This window comes from Aulonocara sp. 'chitande type north' Nkhata Bay, linkage group LG5, assembly GCF_057382095.1.
Source record: "Aulonocara sp. 'chitande type north' Nkhata Bay isolate Kocher_YH1m ecotype deep benthic linkage group LG5, A_spYH_male_GT1.1, whole genome shotgun sequence".
Lineage (NCBI taxonomy): Eukaryota > Metazoa > Chordata > Actinopteri > Cichliformes > Cichlidae > Aulonocara > Aulonocara sp. 'chitande type north' Nkhata Bay.
Window position 1 is genome coordinate 43,422,389 of NC_141348.1, and position 21,462 is coordinate 43,443,850.

The following is a 21,462-nucleotide window of genomic DNA, read 5'->3' on the forward strand; positions in this document are numbered from 1 at the left end:
GCGGCTACTCGTCGGGGAAACTGCTTGCACATCAGCTCCTCTCCGTCCACTCGCTTTGACTCAACATCACCGTCCTGCTCTCTTTCTGACCGGGACATTTCTTTCCTTCAACCCCACAGTTTGGTCAGAGTCCCGCCAGAAGCATAACACGTGCACAGAAGGACAGTAAAACCACAAAGATACACGATTTGTATCCATACTAGGGCTGCCACAAACGATTATTTTGATAGTCGACTAGTCAGTGATTATTTTTGCGATTAGTCGACTAATCAGATCATCATCCATTGGACATAAAACGTACAGCTTATTGCACCGGCAGCATCTGCTCTTATATAACTATCATTAGCTTACAGCTTTAAGTGTGTAAGGTCTGTGCTAACTAAAAATAAAGACAAGATGATAGTTTATTACATTTTAATGAAATTTGCAGATTGTTTCAGTGAAGTTTAATAAACTCCTTGCTATCTAAAATATAACAGGACACTAGAGCTGGGCGATAGAACGATAACGATATGTATCGCGATATAACTTTTTCTCGATAGAAAAATTAAACTATCGCGATAGACCTCGCCGCTCTTGTCCTCTTAAAAAAAAAAAGAAAAAGAAAAAAAGAACAGCCAATCCAAATTACGTAGCGCAGAGCCAAACCAATCACAGCCGCAGCGTCACGTCGCGTTACTTGTTACATACAGCACAAGTGCCAAGCCGCACATGTGTGTTTGTTTGGGAAGCAGCCAGCCACCGTACCGCCCGGGTAATGGAGGAAATGAGTGCGCCGGCTAGAAAAATCAACCGAGCGTGACCGAAGAGAAAACAGATGATGGTTCCAACGCCGGAGAGATTGTCAGACGGAAGAGCCATAGAAGTTCCGTAGTGTGAAGGTATTTCGGCTATTTCAAGTCTGACAAAAAACAGAGTAGCGTGCACTGTAAATTGTGCCGAAAGCAAGTCTGGAAATACAATAAACTGGTTCATGCTCAGGCTACGTCCACACGTACCCGGGTATTTTTGAAAACGCAGATTTTTCTATGCATTTGCACCTTTCGTCCACACGTAAACGGCGTTTTTGGTTACTGGAGATTTTTGAAAACTCCATTTTTGCATTTACCGGACTAGAAAAACGGAGAAAACGCAGCGTCAAAGGTGTGCGCATTTTTTGACGTCACACTGTGCGCCACGTTATTGTTTCGGTGAAATGAATTTCTACAATACTGTTACTGTTAATTGTTAATTCTACTCTCTGCAGTGTTTAAATGCTTACATATACACACAGTTACTGTCCCTCCACACATACGACTCGGTTCTGCTTCTATGCCCCAGCTTTGTTTACTTTTTCCCACCGAGGCTTCTAGACTTCTGATTGGCCAACATTTCTGCACGGTTAGGAATCTAGCGCCACCTGCTGCTTTGGCATGTTCATAGCAGCGTTTTCCTTCATTTCTGCCTTTATGTGTGGACGGGATTATTTTTCAAAACGAAAACGGAAAATCTCCGTTTTCAAAAATACCCGTGTACGTGTGGACGTAGCCTCAGTCTCTGACTGGAAGCGCTAATTCGTCATTCGGCTTTTGTCAGACTAAAGTAACTGTTAAAACTGTTTGAAAAGCTCAGCTATACAACAAGGAGAGATTGAGAATTTCCTTTTAGTTCTCAGTTTATTTGATATTGACAAAAGTTAGTCAATTTTGTCTGTTCTTCTGTAAAACAAACTAAGATTTATTTTTAGAATTAATATTTTGTTTCTAAGTGGAATTGACAATTTAGTCTGTTTCGTTTGTTCTGTTTTGAAACTTAAACGCTTTAGCGGCTGCCTTTTGTGTAGTTTGTAATATTTGCCTTTATTTATCTGAAAAAGTCTCGTGTTCCTTAAGTACATCTACCATGTTGAACTTGTTATGGGAAATAAATATTTAAATAAAAACAAGCTGCTGATTATTTCACATTTTCCTTGTGAGCAACGGCACATTTAAATCTTACAAATATAGTTATTTGGCTTATATCGTGATAGATATCGTTATCGCCTGAAATGAAAAAAACATATCGTGATATGAAAAAATCTCATATCGCCCAGCTCTACAGGACACCGGAGTAAATTCTGGAGCATCTCACACTTCTGATAATCAGCTGTCTGCTTGACGTTTATTCAGCTGTGTAAAAACTATAACTTTAATCTCAGCCAAACCGATTTACTCAGGAACAAATAAAATACTGAAAAAAGCCAAACAATAACATTTTGAAGTTATCTAAGTGACTTATATATATTTAACCTGAGTAGTGAAAGACGGCGGTGGGTTTGAAAACGATGTGCCGGGAGTCCGGTGTTCTCACGGCTCTAGTGAGCCTAGCCCCCGGCTAACTATCGAGCTAGTGGGTAACAGACGTCTCCGAAAACGTCGGAGCGCTTTTGAAAATATGCGGTGTCTTGATAAACTGAGCAGATATTTGAGGTTTACACAGCTACATTCTCACCTGAAAATATGTTAAACGTTTATTTTGTGACCCAGAAAGAATAATACGAGTAACATTAACACTAACTAGCTGCCGCCATTGTTGGAAACTGAGCTGGGCTGTGCTATGAATTCTGGGACACAGCTTCTTCTTCTTCGGGGTTTAACGGCAGCTGGCATCCTTGTACATGCAGTGCTGCCATCTTCTGTTTCAGTCCGTTATTACACTCTTAAATCCTGCTACTTATTCCTGCGTCTCTTGGGATCTTACAAAGCTTCAAACGACACGTCGACTATTAAATCAGTCGTCGACGATTTTGATAGTTGACGTAATCGTGACTAGTCGAATAATCGTGGCAGCCCTAATCCATACTGTACAAGATATTTGACATGAGGCCTCATCTGATGATGAAACAATCATCGATGTGTCCATAGACTGCACAAATGTCCAGATCTATTGTTGAGGAGCTCCACTCCTGGACGTGTGCAGCCTGCAGTGGCTGTTGTGGCCGCCTCTGATGAATACGTCAACCCAGAACATCCCATTCAATAAGTGGCATACTGGGACTAAATGCTGGCCAAGGAGCTGTGTGGATATGCTCCTGATTGAGAAAAGCCTGTTCTCCTCTGGCAGAGTGGAGGCAGGCATTGTTCTGCTGAAACAGCCGCGGGGCGACGTGCTGCTGCAAGAACGGCACAAGTAGCACCTCACCCAGGTGCTGCCGTCCACTCTAATTTCCACCAAAACAATGCAATGACATGGACACGCAAGCCTCAAGCAACAATGTGGAAATGTCTGTACAATTATTAACCAAACCAAACCTTCATGTTACAATTATTAATGAGTTATTACTATTAGTACATCTCCAAAAGTTGATTCAGTTCATCTGGACGTAGTGTTTTGTGTTGTTGTGGTTGTTGATCAATGGTCATGAGAATTTCCGTCCTGATGAACAGAATCAGATTTTGGAGATGTACTTACCTGGATGACTGGATGCATCAAGACGATACTATTAGTACAATTTGAGAGTCGTGCAAATTACATGTTTTACCTGCAAGAAACCAAAATGGGAGAAACCCAAGAAAACGTAGTGTTAGCAGGTTTGTGCTCCGAGTCCTTTCTTACTATGACCAGATCTCAGCTTTTGCCGCCGTTCTCGTGCTCTTTGTTCCAAAGCGTTACTGCTGTATTCAACATTTGAAGAGCCGTCCTGAAGATGAATGCTGGGCAAACATTACAGGAGTCTCTAGAAAACATCAAACATCCACTGCAATCAAGTCTTTACGTAACACAGCTGAAAGAACCAACATGGCCACATTAATCATTTAACCTTAAACCTTCAGAAGCTCAGCGTACGAGCTGCCTCCTCGGGTTACCAGCGAGCGACACTTGATGTAGACGGTTGTGCACAGGTAAGTTACGCCAATTCAAGCAACAGAGCGAGACTCAGTTGTGCCTTAAACGAAAATAAAATAATATTGTATTAACCTGAGAGATTGTACAGTAGGCTGTGGGTAATATTTTTACTCCTCAAAGTCTCCAGTGTATTCGCACAAACAAAGAAGAAGCACATTACCGTACAAATCCCGTCTTTTAAAACCAATATCTGTCAGTAAACCTCTGGGAGCCAAAATGTCTGGAAGAAAAATCCATCCAACATTTTGAGGCATTTGAATAACAAACTGTCAGCCGCTCAGTACGAGTGGAAGAATGACGGCAATGTCACACCGAGCATTCATCTGGGAGCCGTGAATATCTGTGTGAGCCAACCAGCAGCCGTCTCGTGCCAGTAGAACCAGTACGATTCAGCCTCTGGAGACTGTGCATTTAAAATCCCATAAAAATTCATCCAGTAGTTACACTGAATGAGACATTCAACCTCCACAAAGACAGACTCCAGCTGCACTGCCACACCTACAACTACGGGAAACATCCAGTTCAGGTTTATTAATATAACCTCAATTCACAACAACAGTCACCACAAGGTGTTTTATACAGAAAGGTAAAGACTGGGACACCAGCAGCGCTTACTCAGGAGAGAGAATAAAGTTAGAATAAAATTTCCTAGAGAACAGGTTAAAATGTGTCTCCATGCTGAAGAATGGCTACATTTACACGTTTATAAAAGCTGAAGAAAAGAAAATGTTTCCATACAAATTAGGGCTGCTCAATGAATCGAATTTTAATCACGATTACGATCTGGGCTTTCAACAATCATTAAAAATGACTGAGCCGATTATTAGCCCCTCGCCCCGTGCTTTCAGGGCGACCGTGGCTCAGGGGGTTGGGAAGCGTATCTGTAACCGGAAGGTCGCTGATTCGATCCCCGGGCTCTCTGTCCTGGTCGTTGTGTCCTTGGGCAAGACACCTACCGCCCTCTGGTGTTGGCCAGAGGGGCCGATGGCGCGATATGGCAGCCTCGCTTCTGTCAGTCTGCGCCAGGGCAGCTGTGGCTACAACTGCCTCCACCAGTGTGTGAATGTGAGAGTGAATGAATAGTGGCATTGTAAAGCGCTTTGGGTGCCTTGAAAAGCGCTATATCAATCCGATCCATTATTATTATTATTATTTACTCTCGCGCTGCTCCGTGTGGGAAATCAAGCGCACCTCTCTGCATTTCGAATACGTATCACAACAATTAAGAGGACCCGAGGGAAGCTCGGAAAGCTAAGCAGAAGTTATTTGGAGAGGAGAGTGACTGCCGTTGGTTGAAAAGAGGTAAAACGACTTCAGTGGTGTGGAAACATTATGGGTTTGCGGAGTCAGACGTGGATCAAGTAGACATAGTGTGTAAACTTTGCTGTGGTGTCGTAGCTGCAAATTTATTCAATCATTTATTTCAATTAAAAGTTACTACTTTCAGTGTTTCATTTTATTTTTGTTCAGGCAGCAACTTTTTGATGCAATTGTGCATTGTGTGGCTACACAGCTCGCCTTGATGTTTGGTTATTTGTATGCATAAATATTATGCAGTATTTTGAAGTTCACTAAACATAGATGTTTACATTTTTCATTTATTTTTTATATTGCAAACATTTGCACTGTTATCAGTATTTGTACACTATTTTATATTATTTTTTTACAATCTTTAAAGCCATTATTCAACACATTGTTATTGTTAAATAAATATCGTCAAATAATCGAGATCTCAATTTCAGTGAAAATAATCGTGATTATCATTTTTGCCATAATCGAGCACTAATACAAATTTAAACCATCGGAGCAACAACGAGTGCCGCCTGTCAACTAAGAAAAGTGTCTCTAAAGCTGGGGTCCCAAACTCGTGGCCCGGGGACAGTACCAGCGGTGGCCCCGGAGACCCCTGCAGTAAAACGTGGACGTAGCTCCCAGCGCTAAAACGTAAAGCTGCATTCTTTCTAATGGCCAGCAGGAGGCGACTCAACTGTCTGGCCTCTGGTTTGGTCTGAGAAAAGAGCTTCACGCTCGCTCATTAGACACCTTCCTGATCAGCTCAGAGACTTGATCGCTCATTTCAAGTCTTACTGAGCACAACATCAAGTTCCTTTTGGTGGCAGAGCAGGTCAGCCACTTATCAGAAGGTCGGTGGTTCGATCCCAGGCTGCCTCCGGGCTGCGTGCCAAATATCCTTGGGCAAGAGACTAACCCCATGTTTGCTGGTGGTGGTCAGAGGGCCCGGTGGCACCAGTGTCAGTGCGCCCCAGGGTGGCTGTGGTTACAATGTAGCTGCCATCACCAGTGTGTGAATGTGTGTGTGAATGGGTGGATGACTGAATGTAAAGCGCTTTGGGGTCCTTAGGGACCAAGTAAAGCGCTACACAGACCATTTACCATTTTCATTTTGTGAATTTGACCCCTGCTGGAGAGAAAAGGGGCTAAAACAAGGTGGTCACTGGTCCCTCAGTGTCACACCAAACATCAAAGCACCAAAAAAGGCCTAACCGCCAGCTCTCGTGGCTACATACATAGCCCTTTATACACAGCACGTTTGCCACACATCCACTGCAGCGCTGAACTTGTGGACATCACAATTAAGTAAGAACACAATTACCCGACAGAGGGAGTCTGACTGCACTCATTTGCTCCAGTGTGAGAATAGAACAGGTAATAGCACAGATAATGCCCACTCGCTACGCACCAGGCTGCCTCACGCTCTGTCCAGGCAGCAGCCTCGCCCGACCACACTGAGCATTTCCAGCAGTGAGAATGTGACTGAAGTGGACCATTTCCTGTTGTGTTTCATGTGAGGAGGGAACATTGAAGAAACTATTCCAACCTGGGTTTTCCAAAACTGCTCAGAGGATATAAAAATAACTCAGTTTGAAGCTCAAACCGTTAAAAAAGCTCAAATGTAATGGAAGCGTGATATTTCTACTGATTTCACGTGTTAATGCTGCAGCTCTGTCACTGTTCATGACGACGACATCGCTCCAGCAGCACCAAAGCTGATGTGTGTGTCGTCATTTATGTCATTGTTGTATCATTTATTTAGATTTCAAAGGAACAAAGACACAAGACAATCTGACACACACACACACACACACACACACACACACACACACACACACACACACACATGGTCTGTAGCAAAGTCAGAAGGAATCGAGCTCCTACTGTGTAACTAAACTTTTCCAGTTTAGCCAAGCCTCAAGCATCTGCAGGATTTTCAGATTTTTCTGGATGGATGGTGTTTCCACTCAGTACGTTTTCCTTTTTTAGCCACAAAATCAAAAATGCATAAAACAAGTGGATGGAAGTTCACCTGGAGGATCTGAGAGAAACAAACACACACACACACACACACAGGTCACACAGTGGCAAAGTCAGCAGGAAACGAGCTCATATTGCACAACTGATCCTTCACTTGACCCAGCGACCTCACGCCTCCTCACTGACGCTCCAGGTGATGTCTGAAAATTAAAGCCATGAAGCGAAGGGACCGGACGAATAAAATGTCAGGAATATGTTTAACACAGCAGCCGGGGAAAAAGAGAGTCTCATTTACCATGCATGGGTTATCAAATGCAAAGCTGGAAGTCAAAGTCACACGCTGCACTGGCCTCTCAAAGGCTAATCCCACCCCGCATGTCCCCAGTACGAACTCCAGCTTTAAGTGTACAGAAGTGGAGCAAAGACTTATTATTTCATTTATTGGACTTTTTGGGGTAATTGGAAATCTGTCCAACTTCTAAAAGTGTTTAATCCAAGTCTAATTCAATCCATTCACATTAGTTTATAATAAATAAGTACGTCTGTGAAAGATCACCAGTGGTGAATGTCAAATCTGGCAACGTTTTGGCATTAAAAATAAAACCAGGATGGAAATCTGAAGGATTTCTGAGGCTGTGAAAGCACCGATGACCCAAATCCATCTGATTTCTGCTTCCACGTTTTCTTTATATGCAGACACACAGGCCTTTTTAAGAGTTTGTATTTTACACACTAATTGGCATCTTGGCAGAGAGGACGAATGAGAGCAGGAGAGAAAACAAGCAGTCACGTTGATTTAAGCCAAAGATGGAGAGCGGGGCGGGGAGGCAACGAGCAGAGAGAGATGAAGAGAGATAAAAGTGGCAGAGGGACAGAGAGCGAGGACCGTCAACTCAAAAACGGCAGTGGCACTGATAAAAGCAGAGGGATGGATGGTGGGGCACAAAGAGGAGAGAAGAACAAAGAAGGTGGAGATAGACGAGGAGGAGGAGTCAGACAGACCCAGAAAATTTTGCTCAGGAAAGAAAAGGAAACGGAGACGAGGCCCAGATGATTCCTGATGTTGTTACAGCTCAGTTAGAAATCACCTCCACCCGTGTGTGGGAGCACACATCCACCGAGTCCATGTGGGGCTGACATGTTAAACACATGCTGAATCGGAGCAATTTTAAGTAAAACAAGCTCACCGATTGGACGGTTTTAGTGACATAATCAGCGTCAGAAGTCCAGGACCAGTGTTGATATATTCCATTCTTTACGTGGTTATCTGCTACAAAATGAACCTGCAGGAGTGAAGGATGAAACCAGAAACTGCAGTTCCTCTAACGTCCACTCGAGGCTCCAGCCCTGAGTCAGTCTCCAGATAGACTCAAATGAAAACGGGTATCAGCTTTGCTGATAATTGATCCATAATGCTGAGATTTTTCCTCTTGCTTGCACAGAACCACTTTGGTCCAGTTCTCCGATCAGCACCAGGTTCATCTGTTAGATTTGTGAGCAGCTCGGTGAAATGATCAGAGTGTGTTTTACATTAAACTGTTCAGGTGTGCAAACGGCCACGTTACACCGTGTGTAAACTGACAGATGTTATTTGCATGACTGGCCAAAGGGCAGTGAGACCAGAAGACAGATTCGGCTCCACGCAGCGTTTCCTTCATGTTCAGCAGGATGGCTGCTGCAGGCGCTGAAAACCGAAGTGACACGCAATTCACTCAGTTTGAAGAATCTCCTGCAAAAATGTGTCCACGGAGAAACTTTTAAAGGATTATTTGTATTTGTGGAGGTAATGATAATCAATCACAGCGGCGCATAAAGTTTATGAAGGTGTAATTCACTACAGATGACAGAAAAACTGCAAAAGTTCAGATATGGATGACGTGTTTGGAGGATATAATAATAATGATGTCATCAAATATGCTCACATGACCAAATCACACATTACTCCAAGTCTGCTGCAGGCAAAACAGGAGGAGCATTAAATCTGATGTGTGTACGCAAAAGTTAAATTTACCACATTGTAAAAAAAATAATACTACAATATACTTCAACTAGCAAAAGTAAAAATGCTGCTTCTTCAGTGGCTGAATGCATAATGTCTAATGTTGCAGTTCTAACAGAATTTAAACGCACTCTTCACATTTATCTCATGTATGTAAAACACTCCAGTTTATCTGTACACTTCTGCAGAGTGACTAATAAAGCTGTCAGAAAAATATAGCGCAGCAAAAAGTTCAATAATTCAGCTCGACGTGAAGTTCAGATGTAGAAGAAACAACCGGAACTACTTTATTGGAATCAGCCTGAGTACGTTTAAAATACAAACTATGATGACTCGAGAAACAAACAGATGAGAGATGATGAAAGAGTTCAATACAGGAATTATTCAGAGTAATGCTTGTGATTAATCATCTTAGTCACTAAAACAGGGAAAATAATGTGAACCACAAGCAGTGAACATGCATTTATTAGCTGACTCGGCTGCTGGAAGAAGAAGCAAAACTCTGTTTGGAACTCGTAATATTGATTCCTGTTGGAAACCACACAAAACAAAAAGAGCTGTTTTTAATGTGACGTACCTGCTCCACTACAAACTACTGGGAATGAATGCTGCTATGTTAGAGCCTAGTGTAGAATATAAACATGTCACCATACTGTACTTAGTTCAGTAATGGAAGGCAAGAGACCACCAACCCATTTTTAACAGCAGGGCCCTGTTTCAGGAAGCCGGTTTAGTGGAAAAACTGAGTAAGTATACCCTGAGTTAACGAAAACTCTGGGTTTTCGGTTTCACAAAGCGAGTTTAGATGAAGCCTCAGTGAGTCACTATGACGACACACTCCGTGAAGCTAACCTGCCCCCTAGCAGGTTTACTACAACTAACCCTGACTGTCTCCGCCTCTTTGTCAGAAACCTGACTGTAGGAAGTGTCGGACATGGCGTGCTCCTTCCTTGAAGAGCCAGTAGATGTTGAAGCCCAAATTCTCCGCAGAGCTCTCCGCCGGGAGAGAGTGATCAGAGCGCGTTTGGACATTTTATCATTTCCTGATGATTTCCTGTGTGAACGTTACCGTTTTTCAGCACAATCTATAATTTATTTGAATAACATCCTCAGGCCTAATATTGCTCATGTGACACATCGCGGACATCCTCTCAGTTCTGTACATATTATTTGTATTGCACTTCGGTTTTTTGCAAACGGGAGCTTTCTGTATAATATTGGTGACGCTGAGCACGTTTCCAAGGCTACCGTCTGTCGGGCAGTCAGGAATGTTACAGTTGCACTGAAACGTCTCCTGTACTCGTCTGTGGTGTTCCCCGGTCATAGACCCACAAGATTTATCAAAGAGGGATGCCACAAAGTTGCAGGTATCAGGATGACCAAAACTTAATTCATGATGTGGTGATACTTGGACTACTACTTACATTTTACATTTATTTTCAGGGTTCCCAGGCGTGATTGGCTGTACAGATGGCACTCACATTCCAATCATTGCTCCTTCAGTAAATGAAGGAGACTATGTGAACAGGAAGTCTTTCCACAGCATTAATGTGCAGGTACATAGTTCCCTGTAGCATTTCAAACTAACAAATTATTTCATTATAGTAATGGATGCTAATTTGTGTTCTCTGCACTGTGAAGATCATATATGATGCTGCCAACATTATCACAAATGTGGAAGCCAAGTGGCCAGGCTCTGTCCATGACTCACAAATATTCCGTGAATGTACACTGAGCACAAAATTTGGACATGGTGAGTTGAGAATACTGTAAAATATATAAAGACCAATTGCTTCAGGGACATTTGAACTGAAGTGTATCCTTCTGTCTTAGGAGAGTTCACTGGCTACTTGCTTGGTGATAGGGGGTATCCATGTTTACCCTATTTGCTTACCCCTTACCCTGACCCTGAACCGGGCCCACAGCAGCGATATAATCTGGCTAATTGCAGGACAAGAGCCAGAATTGAAATGACTATCGGAATGCTTAAGGCCCGGTTCCAGTGCCTGCAAAGACTCAGGGTCACCCCAGAAAGGGCATGTGACATTATTGTGGCATGTGTGATTCTTCACAACATTGCCACAATTAGAGGAGAACACTGTCCTTCTGAACCAAACATCAGCAGTGATCCAAACCATGAACATCCTGACCCTCCCACGGACATAGAAGATGGAAGCGCAGTCAGAGACACCATATGTCACAATCATTTCCTTTGACCCATCACCTCAACATGTTGAAAGAAGAATAAACAGATTTTTTGTTCAACTGGCTTTATTGGTCGCCTGTATTTCCTGTACACAAAGTATTAAAAGATGTAAACCTCATAGAGTGTCTCTGTTGCTTCCTCCTCTGTAACAGCTGTCAATGTTTCTTCATTATTTTCCTGTAGTAAAGAAGTTAACAACATTGCTGTTCTACTGTAAACTCATATAATCTGTGGAGTATTAAGAGTACTCACAACTGCATGTTGGTCTGGCTCAACAGGAGGCTGCACCAGATGCAGTACACCACCACCATCAACTGATAGAATATGAGGTTTATACAGGTCACTTATAACTTACAAGGGACCAAATGGCAATTAACAAACATACCAATCACCTTACACTTCATTGTCATTATGCTCTCAAAGACAACCAAGGCTGAGGGAAGGCAAAATCAGTAGGAAAATAACTTCACTACAAAATAATCCATTATGGTAAAGAGTTTATCAAATGAATGAGCAGCACTGCAAAGGTGACTGTGAAGAAAGGATGTATGCACATCATGTATTATTTTGAATTTACCCCCTATGTAGGCACTTGTGTCTTGCGGGGTTATTGACTCAGAGGATGTCCCCGCAGAGATGCCTTCGGCCACAGGGCGCCCACTGTTTTGGCTGAGGGCCAACTGCTCAGCCTCTGTGAGTGGTGGTGGTGGAGGACCCCCACCTGTTTTTCAGGCCTCCGCTTTTTTTCTGTTGGCTATAACGGGTCACATTTGAGCATACAGAGTAAGCAAATATGTACTTGTAATGTGCTCAGATAATTTCAATAAGTGCTTACAGAAAGAAAATTAATGTAGCCTCTAACTGCAATTGATTTACATGGGACAAACAGACCAAGCACTATGGCTCATAATACAATTACACCTTACCTGTTTGGACTATATTTTTATATTTCATTTTTACTTGCTGCCAGGCACGTTTGGGGCCTGTTGGGTTGCACCTGCGCTCACATCACATCACAAAATAAAATATATAAAATAACAAATAAAATAACATATGATAAAATAACGTGTTAAATGGGTGGAAATCCCTAGATCAATGTTTATATTAACACTCACGCATTGACTCTGTCGGCTATGTTTTGCCATGCATGCTCCCTTTCTTTTGCAGCTGGGGCTGTGTTACTTTTTTCCGTTGAATTTGCATGTTATCGGCATATGCTGCCATCAGAATTTCGGCCTCAAGCGCTGTAAAATACATTGACCGCGCCTTCTTTCCCTCCGTCTCCATGGTGACTCGCTTAATCTGTGCTCCACTTATCAGGGCTTTATGTATCCTCGTCCGCGCGCTTAACTTGGGGTTAAAGCAACTCCGCGTTGATTGAACTAATTGTTATCAGCCTTTCTGAAACCAAATATTCTGAGTTGGACAGTTCGGGGTTACTCAACCCTGAGTATCGTTTTTCACTCTGAGTTTTCTAAACCGGCTTCCTGAAATAGGGCCCAGGAGATTCAATTCAACTTTATTTATACAGCTCCAAATCACAACAACAGTCGCCTCAAGGCGCTATCAATGCTAACCAGCAGCTAGCTAACAACACATTTCTGTATTGATTTTGTTTTTTTAAAACTGGGCATTTGACATGTGCCACAGCATCATATGGTGCTTCTGCATCCGCAATTATTGTCTGTAGTTTACCATCATATACCTGTTAGAGAGTCAACATGTTCACGTAGCATCAACAAGCGCACGACTTCATGAGCTCAGGTATGGCTTCACTGCTGAAATTCACCGACTTCACTTATTAAATACAAAGTGAATATAATGCTCATGAGTCTCGCCTCTCCACAGACTAATTACTAATTCAGTTTCAATTTGATTTCATTACTTTTTACAAATCAAAACAACAGTCACTCCAAGGTGCTTTATATTAGCAGGTAACGACTCTACAATAATACAGAGAAAACACCAACAATCACATGACCCCCTATGAGCTAGCACTTGGCGACAGTGGGAAGGAAAAACTGCCTTTTAACAGGAAGAAACCTCCTGCAAACCTTACTGCACTATCTCAGTAAGGGACGGTGATCTGATATGAACAGCTGAGGCTGAGGGGAGGGAGACGGGACAAAAGACGCGCTGTGCAAGAGAGCCAGAAGCAGACAACAACTGCTCTAACGAATTTACTGACATCGTCAAGAAACAGGATTTAATCTGCAAATATCTGAGCAGCAAAACTGCTGCCATGTTTCTGATCCAACTGCCATCCTCAGACTTACAGGAGTTTCTAGATTCTTCCTCGGTATTCTTCATGTAGACTGCCTCGCTCTGCGTAGCCTCAAACATGCTTCATCTCTTTTTATACAGTAAAATAAAACCGATAAATTTTAACACAACAGCTGAAGCATAGAAAGATTTCACTCACTGACCTGCTGCTCAGATCTGTGGGCGTGGCATTCCTGGAAGACCTGTGGGAACAGAAAAAGATACTCTGATTACCATCTGCTCAAACGAGACCAGATTTAAAGTCAGTACAAACACACTGACCAGCTAGCAGCTAGTTAGCTTAGCTTAGCACTAGCATAGGAAACGAGGGAGGCCAGCTAGCCTCTGAAGCTCACTGACAGCTTTTATTTTAGTGGATTTCTGATGCGTTTCCACTTTCTCTTTAAGAAAATCGTTGCTTTGCTGCATCCATGTTCAAAATCCACTAAAGCTTGTTGGAAAACATTTGTGCTACGAGAGAAATTTACAGATGATGAAGAGAGACGTAGACTTCAGTTTGACCTCATTTTACATTTTTTTAAGTTTCTGGCATGAAGTTAAAAAAAGAATGAATAAAGAAAATGTTACATCTTATTTAAAGGGCATAAAACAGCTGCTGCACGTCTCAGATTGTTAAACTCTTCCTGCTGAGCTGTTTTTCTACAGACACCCACACAACAGACACCGAGCCCACAGACGTCCACATCCAGCTTCATTTATGCAGTTTATTAACAAATTAGTTTGTGAAGCCAGTGAGCCACAGCTGTGGAAGCACACACACACACACACACACACATATTTTTGTACTGTAAATATAAAATATTTTTCATATTTTTTGACCTGAAGGAAAAACGTTTGGAGAGAAAGAGAAAAATATAAATAAATGAAAGATTAGAATAAACTTGAACTAACAGTTCTCACCACTAAAACCATTTATTCTGACTGTTGCTTCATTAGTAATGAAAGAAAAGCTCTTTGTGAAACTGCACTGTTACAAAACTGCACCTCTGAATTGCATGCCAGGAAATGCTTTTTTTTGTCTATAATGCTCATTTTGCATCACTTCTGGTGGACGTTTACTGTGGGCGGGGCTCAGACAGCTCCGCCCACCCAGCTTAAAAGGTGTTTTCACTCAATAAAAATGTACTGAGCCACTGACATCACATCATTTACCTTGAACCAAAGTAAACAAAGTAAAATGCGAGTTAGGAGCAAACGGCCTGTTTGTTAACTGAAGGTAAGAACAGACAGAAGAAAGGTCTAACTAAGCAAAAAAACTTATTTTATTATTATTAATACTTATTATAATTATATCATTATAGAAATTAACAATAAAAGTAATTAGTGAAAGTAAAAACTACCATAAGCACCCAGAGATAGCAGAACCTTAAAAACGCCTTCATGTCCCTGAGTCAGTTTACAGTTGGAAGCTTTTTGCATATTTGTGTTTTGGGTGCCGGCCTGAACACAAACTGATCTTTATACATGCTGTTTTTTATTATTGTGCTAACCTCATTAGTTGTACCCATCCCGACCTCAGAGACCCTCGGACAGCTCCAAAAGCAGTGTTCAGCGTACCACGGCTTACACTTGGTTCGGTTACTTTTGAGACAGTAACGATGCACCAGCATCTATTTCTGTCATAACTGCCGGTGTTCTGTTTTGGTGAAATATTCTGCACCTCGTGTCTTTGAATCTATGACCGAGAAACCGAGTGAGAGGCTTGAATACATCATTACCAGGCAGCATCATGGCAGACTCGCTGCAGGTCTTTAGCTGAGTTCTAAAGGGCAGGATATTGGAAACTGTGTCAAACCACATGCGAGTCGAGACCTTTATGCAAAGTTAAATTCATTAAGAACGTCTGAACAGGTCCTAACAGGGCTGAGTCCTTGTGACAGACAGACTGAGTCCTATATACGGACATCCAGTCCTCAGAGGGTCGGAAGAAAAAGGTACAAAGATCAGGAGGAACAAAATCCCTGAGGAAATGTCAAAGGGACGATTCATGAGTGGAAGAATCGTTCCACCCACCGGTCACTCTGCTACAAACATGAACACACACACACCGACATCGTCCCATGCAGCAAACTCAAAGCGTGCACTGTTAATAAGGAGGAATGTCACCTCTGGAGTACCATGGGCACAGATATTCTATTTCATTAATCGCTTGTACAGTCATAGTGCTAGACGCACTCCTTTAGACCAGAACAAATCAAACTGTTTTGACAATTTTTTTTACTTTGTTACTTATAAGAAACCAAAAACCCTGAAAAGCTGAACTCCAGGCAGCTGAGTGTATCTGAGACGTGAGGCAGTCTCACTAATGTTTTGCATGCACAGCTACCGTCACTCTGAAGCCTGCAGTCACACAAATGTAAAAACTAGAGTAGATTTGGATTTCTAAACTTTGTTCCAGCTACCAGCTACCATTTTACTGTCACACAGACCGTGTTCACACTCAGTCCTTATAGACCGGAGAGATGATTTTAAAGCACAAATGCTTCCAGTGCTCTTATTTTATCCAGTGAAAGAACAAATCAAAACCTGCAATTTCCAAACCTCTGGTCAAACCTCGTGCACTCAGAATAAAGTCAATCACAACTTTTAGCCATTATCAACTCGAGGTTCTCCTCCACAAAGCAACAGCTGCTAACGAATGCAGACAGATTGCTTCTGAGCCCAAAGCAAAGAGCTTTTCATGCCGTGACATTCACACAAACTCCAGGGAGGAACAACTCGAACGGAATTTATGTGTGTGTGTGTGTGTGTGTGTGTGTGTGTGTGTGTGTGTGAGTGTGTGTGTGTGTGTGTGTGTGTGTGTGTGTGTGTGAGTGTGTGTGTGTGTGTGTGTGTGTTTGTGTGTGTGTGTGTGTGTGTGTGTGTGTGTGAGTGAGCTGTAAAGGCGGTCTAAGGCGGGGCGCGTGTCTGATGTCAGAGAGGACACTCAGCTGTTTAACACTGTGACAACTGCAGGGGGAGAGATGACCAGACTAAAAGACGACAGAGGCTGAAGGAACAAAGTATCCTGGAATCCCAGGACTCTGCTGTATGGCTGCTATGGGCATGATCCACCGCTCATTGTGTGTGTGTCTGTGTGTGTGTTCGTTCTTTTTAAGCCCTCTATGCCCTTTTTCAGACTTGTGCTGGTGTAGCCGCGCGTGCCGGCGTGAGCGCGTCAACGTGTGCCCTCTGCCCTTTTCCAGATGTCGGCTGTTAAACGTGTGCGCGTCTCCCTTCAGAGCTATAATGAGGTCCAGGGGGACGGCAGCCCTCCTGTCCATCTCTCCGACCAACATCGCACACATTGTGAGGATCCTGACCCGTACCACACACACACACACACACACACACACACACACACACACACACACACACACACACACGCTGATTCTACACGTCTATATTTCAGTGTCAAAAATCAGGCCCCATTAGAGGAGAATGGAGGGAGTCTAATTAGGCAGCGAGTTCTCAAAAGCTCGGTGTTCACATTCCTGTAACACGAAAGCAAAGACTGGACAGAGAGAGGCACTCACTGGGTTTTTGGGCGACTTCACGCTGACTGTTCTCCGGTAAAAACCACCACCCTCCAAGTTTCTTTCACAAATTGTACATTTGCTCGTTTTGTTTCCTTTTACCACAGAAACACTTGTGTCAAAGAACACACACCCTTCATCCTGAACCCAGCAGGAGGGCCTTTCATGAATAAAGGTTATTAGAGTCAGCTATATTAAGCTAAAACCAAGTGTGAAAAAACGCTTTACTGAAAAATATTAGAGGAAAAAGTAACAATAAAATGAAATTTTCTCATGTTTATTTCAATTTTTGTCAGTTTAATCTGAGACATGGAGGCACTAAAACCCGGCCCTGGTCCCTATCAGGAGCTCACACCAACACTGAAACTGAGCTTTAACATGAACCTGCTCAGAGCTCTCGACCGCCAATCGAGGCGGTGAATGCGGCGGCGACGGGGAGACGTTTTTTTTTTCTAAAAGGTTTATTAAAAACTGTTGTTTAAGAGCTAAGAGCTCATCAGTGACTTCTTAAGTCACATTTACCAATTTTACAGCTTCACAGACCAAATATGAAGCTCATAAATTCTACCTACACCAGGTAAAGATACTGTAGTTTAACACTGGTCATATTTGCACAGCGTGACTCAATAAAAACATTCATATTTCATGCACTGATCTACAATAAAGGTTGATTGTGTTTATAAACTGAAAACACAATCAACCCCCCCCGAGCCTGGTTCTACTGGAGGTTTCTTCCTGTTAAAAGGAAGTTTTTCCTTGTGAACGAATGTTTTGTTGTAATTTGAAAAGAGAACAACATCAGCTCAGAAAGAAGGCGGAGTCCACGCAGTTTGCACTGTTACGAGAAACATGTCTTTTAAGGAGAAGCTTGTCATCTGATGGAGAATCCTTCCAACAGACGATCGTGGCTCAAGAGTTGGGAGGTCGCCTTGTAATCGGAAGGTTGCCGGTTCGAGCCCCGGCTTGGACAGTCTCGGTCGTTGTGTCCTTGGGCGAGACACTTCACCCGTTGCCTACTGGTGGTGGTCAGAGGGCCCGGTGGCGCCAGTGTCCGGCAGCCTCGCCTCTGTCAGTGCGCCCCAGGGTGGCTGTGGCTACAATGTAGCTGCCATCACCAGTGTGTGAATGTGTGGATGACTGGATATGTAAAGCGCTTTACTCGTCAGAGTGAATTATTTTATTTCCTCACGACTCAAACAACTTTTGGAGATTGACACTTCCACTCCTGGAGTCGAACATTTTATTAAAATATTTGCTTTATTAACTTTGCCACATGCCTGACATCTCTGCATTAAACCAATTCAAAGCAGATATGTATCCCTGCTCCTATAAAGCCCTGCTGGTAGGAGGTAACAACAAAAAGAAGAGAAAGGAAAATAGCACATGGGGAGGTGAAAACTGCCATTAAACTGGCCAATTACCCACAGCTAATGTGTGATCACATTTTCTCCGTCCAGTTTGTTTGTGGCTCATTTCACAGACCCAGAAACAAACAGGCAGATTGAGTGTCTGCACACAGGTGTCCTAATGACACCTCAATCTGAAAGCTTACTCTGGGAGCTTGTTTTGCAGCTGGTTTTGTACAAACTTGTTGCAGATTCCTTCTTTTAATAACACCACAGTCCTAGCGGTGCCATGAAACCTGTTTACCCCTGAAAACGTCCCCAAAGCAGGAGGAATAAACACAAATGCAGTTTCAGGGTCACAGAAGTGGACCGAGTGTCAATCAGAGCGCGAAGATCGGTCGTCATCGGCACGTTTTAAACACCAAACCAAACAACAGCAAAGCTCCCAAATCCAGCTCCCTTCATCTCCCTGTTTGTCTTTCTCAGGAAATAAAAATATTAACTAACGGTAAATATTTACTCAACACTTTCAAGGTTAACGAAGCAGAAAAAAGGAGCATCTTTGTAATCGGATGTAAAAAGAAGCTGCCGACAGAGAAAACACGTGGAGGCTTCCAGAAAAACAAATGAACGATGCTTCGCCTGCATAATGAGACAAGTATTAGGGTGTCAGCTAAATACGTGCCCACATTAAATGAGTGTTCGGCTGCGTCTGATAAGAATAATATCCACAGAAAGCTTTCTGATCACTAACAAGGGCCGGCTGGTAATAAAAATCTACCTTTTTAATTCTACTGCTATTAAAACACTCATCACAGCCGGAGCCCAGAAATAATGAAGCATATTGTTTAAGGGCACTTAGTAACAAGTGGAGCTGCTTCTACCCACCCAAAAAAGGACACGCAGTCACAGCACGAGTCCTGCACTCAAGCAGCATTTCTATAGATGTCTGCTTTATCTGCACGACACAGACCTGCCGTTTCCCTCCGAGCCACAGTGCACGCACACCGAGCCATGCAGGTTTCTCTTTTATGAAGACTTTCACAAACGTAGACGGTTTAATTCCAGCAAACATCCAGAAACTAATAAGAAACGAGGGTGAACAAAGTTTACCAAGTATAAAGCAGCGTCACAGAAAAAAGCATCACCTACATCCATCAGCTGGTCGTCTGCTCGTTAACACAAATTTGTAACCAGACTTGGTCAAGAAAACCTGCTAAAGTTCAGATTGGGATTCAGAATAAGGAAGGAAGATGATTTAAGTGGCTGAATGTGGCCTGGCTGTTGGTCTGAGTGTTTCAGGAGGGTCAGAGGAGGCCCCGTGGTACCAGCTGAGCGTCCTACCTACCCTACACAGCCTACTCAGTCTAGTACTGATGCTGACCACGTCCATCCCTCCAGGACCACAGTGTCACCTTTGAGCTGTGGTGGATGGAGAGATTCTCGTCATGCAGCAGCTGTGCAATGCTATCATCCCAACATGGACCAAAATCTCTGAGGAGGTTCCCAGCACCTAGGACGCGTCTGTTTTATAATCATCACTCATGACTCAACAATCATGATCGTGTGAACCAATCACAAGTGACATGAGACTGAAACATGAGTAATGACTCCTCTGTGACGTGACGATGCGACTAAGCAGGGTTTAGGTTATAAAAGGTGCGTCATTGAAGTTCAAGAACATTCATCTATGAATATTACAGCAGACAGAACCTCTCGTGATCCCAGACTGGCTCCGGAATGCCGGGATCTGGACTCTGATCAGGACTCTGAGGGGATCATATCGTCTATTTCAGGACTCGCTAGAAATAGTTCTTTACGACCGGCCGACATGCCGCAGGATAAATCTGGAACAATCAGACACCTCCTTGATAGTGTTGTATGTAAAAAGAATCTATAAATTTAAAGAGCCTCATTACTCAAAGCTTTGCACAGGACTGTATAATTACTGGAGGGTGGAGGAGTTCACTTCTCAACAGCTCCCTAAAGGTGGATGAAACTGTGCTGGGAAAAAAGAGAGCAGGCAGAGAGGAGGAGGTGGAGAGCTGCAGACCGATGTCACAGATGACCTCATCAGGTGTTCATGACAGCGGACGCCGAAACGCTTTGAAGGCAAAAACATTCCTTCAAGTCAAAGTTAAAGCCAACAACCAAGTACCTCCTTAAAACCTTCTTCTGTCACAAATATTTTTTGTGCTGCAGGAGTAATTCATGCATGTAGCCATCCTCTGGTGTGACGTGGAGCAGCTGGTGGAGGTCGTTCTCCCGACTTCAAAGCTGGAGAATCAGGTGGAAACAACATGAAAAGTTGTGTTTGTTTCTTTGTAATTCGACTTCTTATTTCTCCACATCTCATCTCATGCTTTCATCAGCTGAAGTGCAGGTGGCAGTGCTTAGCATGTTGCGCTAACATGCTAACACGCTGCTACACTTGTGTGTTAAAGCGAGACATCTGTGGCCCGACATGTGGCTTCACGTTTGAAGCAGGAAATCCCTCCTTGATTTCATCGACTGAGTACAGGGACCAGCTCACATGGTGATGACGGCGATACCTGGCAGGTGTGATATGACTTGTCTGTAGGGATGGGTACCGGTATCCGGTTCTGTCATAAACTGTAGTAACCAGACCGAAAAGCAGCGCACATTTCGGTGCTTTATTTCGGTGCTTTTTTTTCCTGAGCTGTGATACACTTTAGATTCTAGCCAATCATTTTACCTTTCCGAGGATAGTAGGCGGGTCCTGGTACGTGCGTTCTTTTAGAGCAGAGCTACAGATTAAAAACGCCCAAGGCGAAGCGGTCAAAGTCTGGCTGTACTTCACAGCAAAAGATGCAAACTCAGCAGCAACAAGTGCTTTAAGCTGATACTGTGATACTGTCAAAGGAGGCAACACCTCGAATCCGATGAAACACCTGGCGACGCATAGCGTTTTTTTAAAAGCCGAGAAATGCGCCGTATTTGATAGCTTGCTGCGAG

At 43.2% G+C, this 21,462-nt stretch overlaps 1 protein-coding gene across 4 annotated transcripts in view; it reads right to left on the reverse strand.

Moving 5' to 3' along the window:
• pcbp4 (poly(rC) binding protein 4) overlaps positions 1-21,462 on the reverse strand; it is a 210,355-nt gene that overhangs the window by 111,997 nt on the left and 76,896 nt on the right. For all 4 annotated transcript variants that reach the window (XM_086293746.1, XM_086293744.1, XM_086293748.1 and 1 more), the window contains one exon: positions 13,769-13,807. The gene's annotated coding sequence lies outside the window, so the exon portion shown is untranslated. The remainder of the gene's footprint in view (positions 1-13,768; positions 13,808-21,462) is intronic.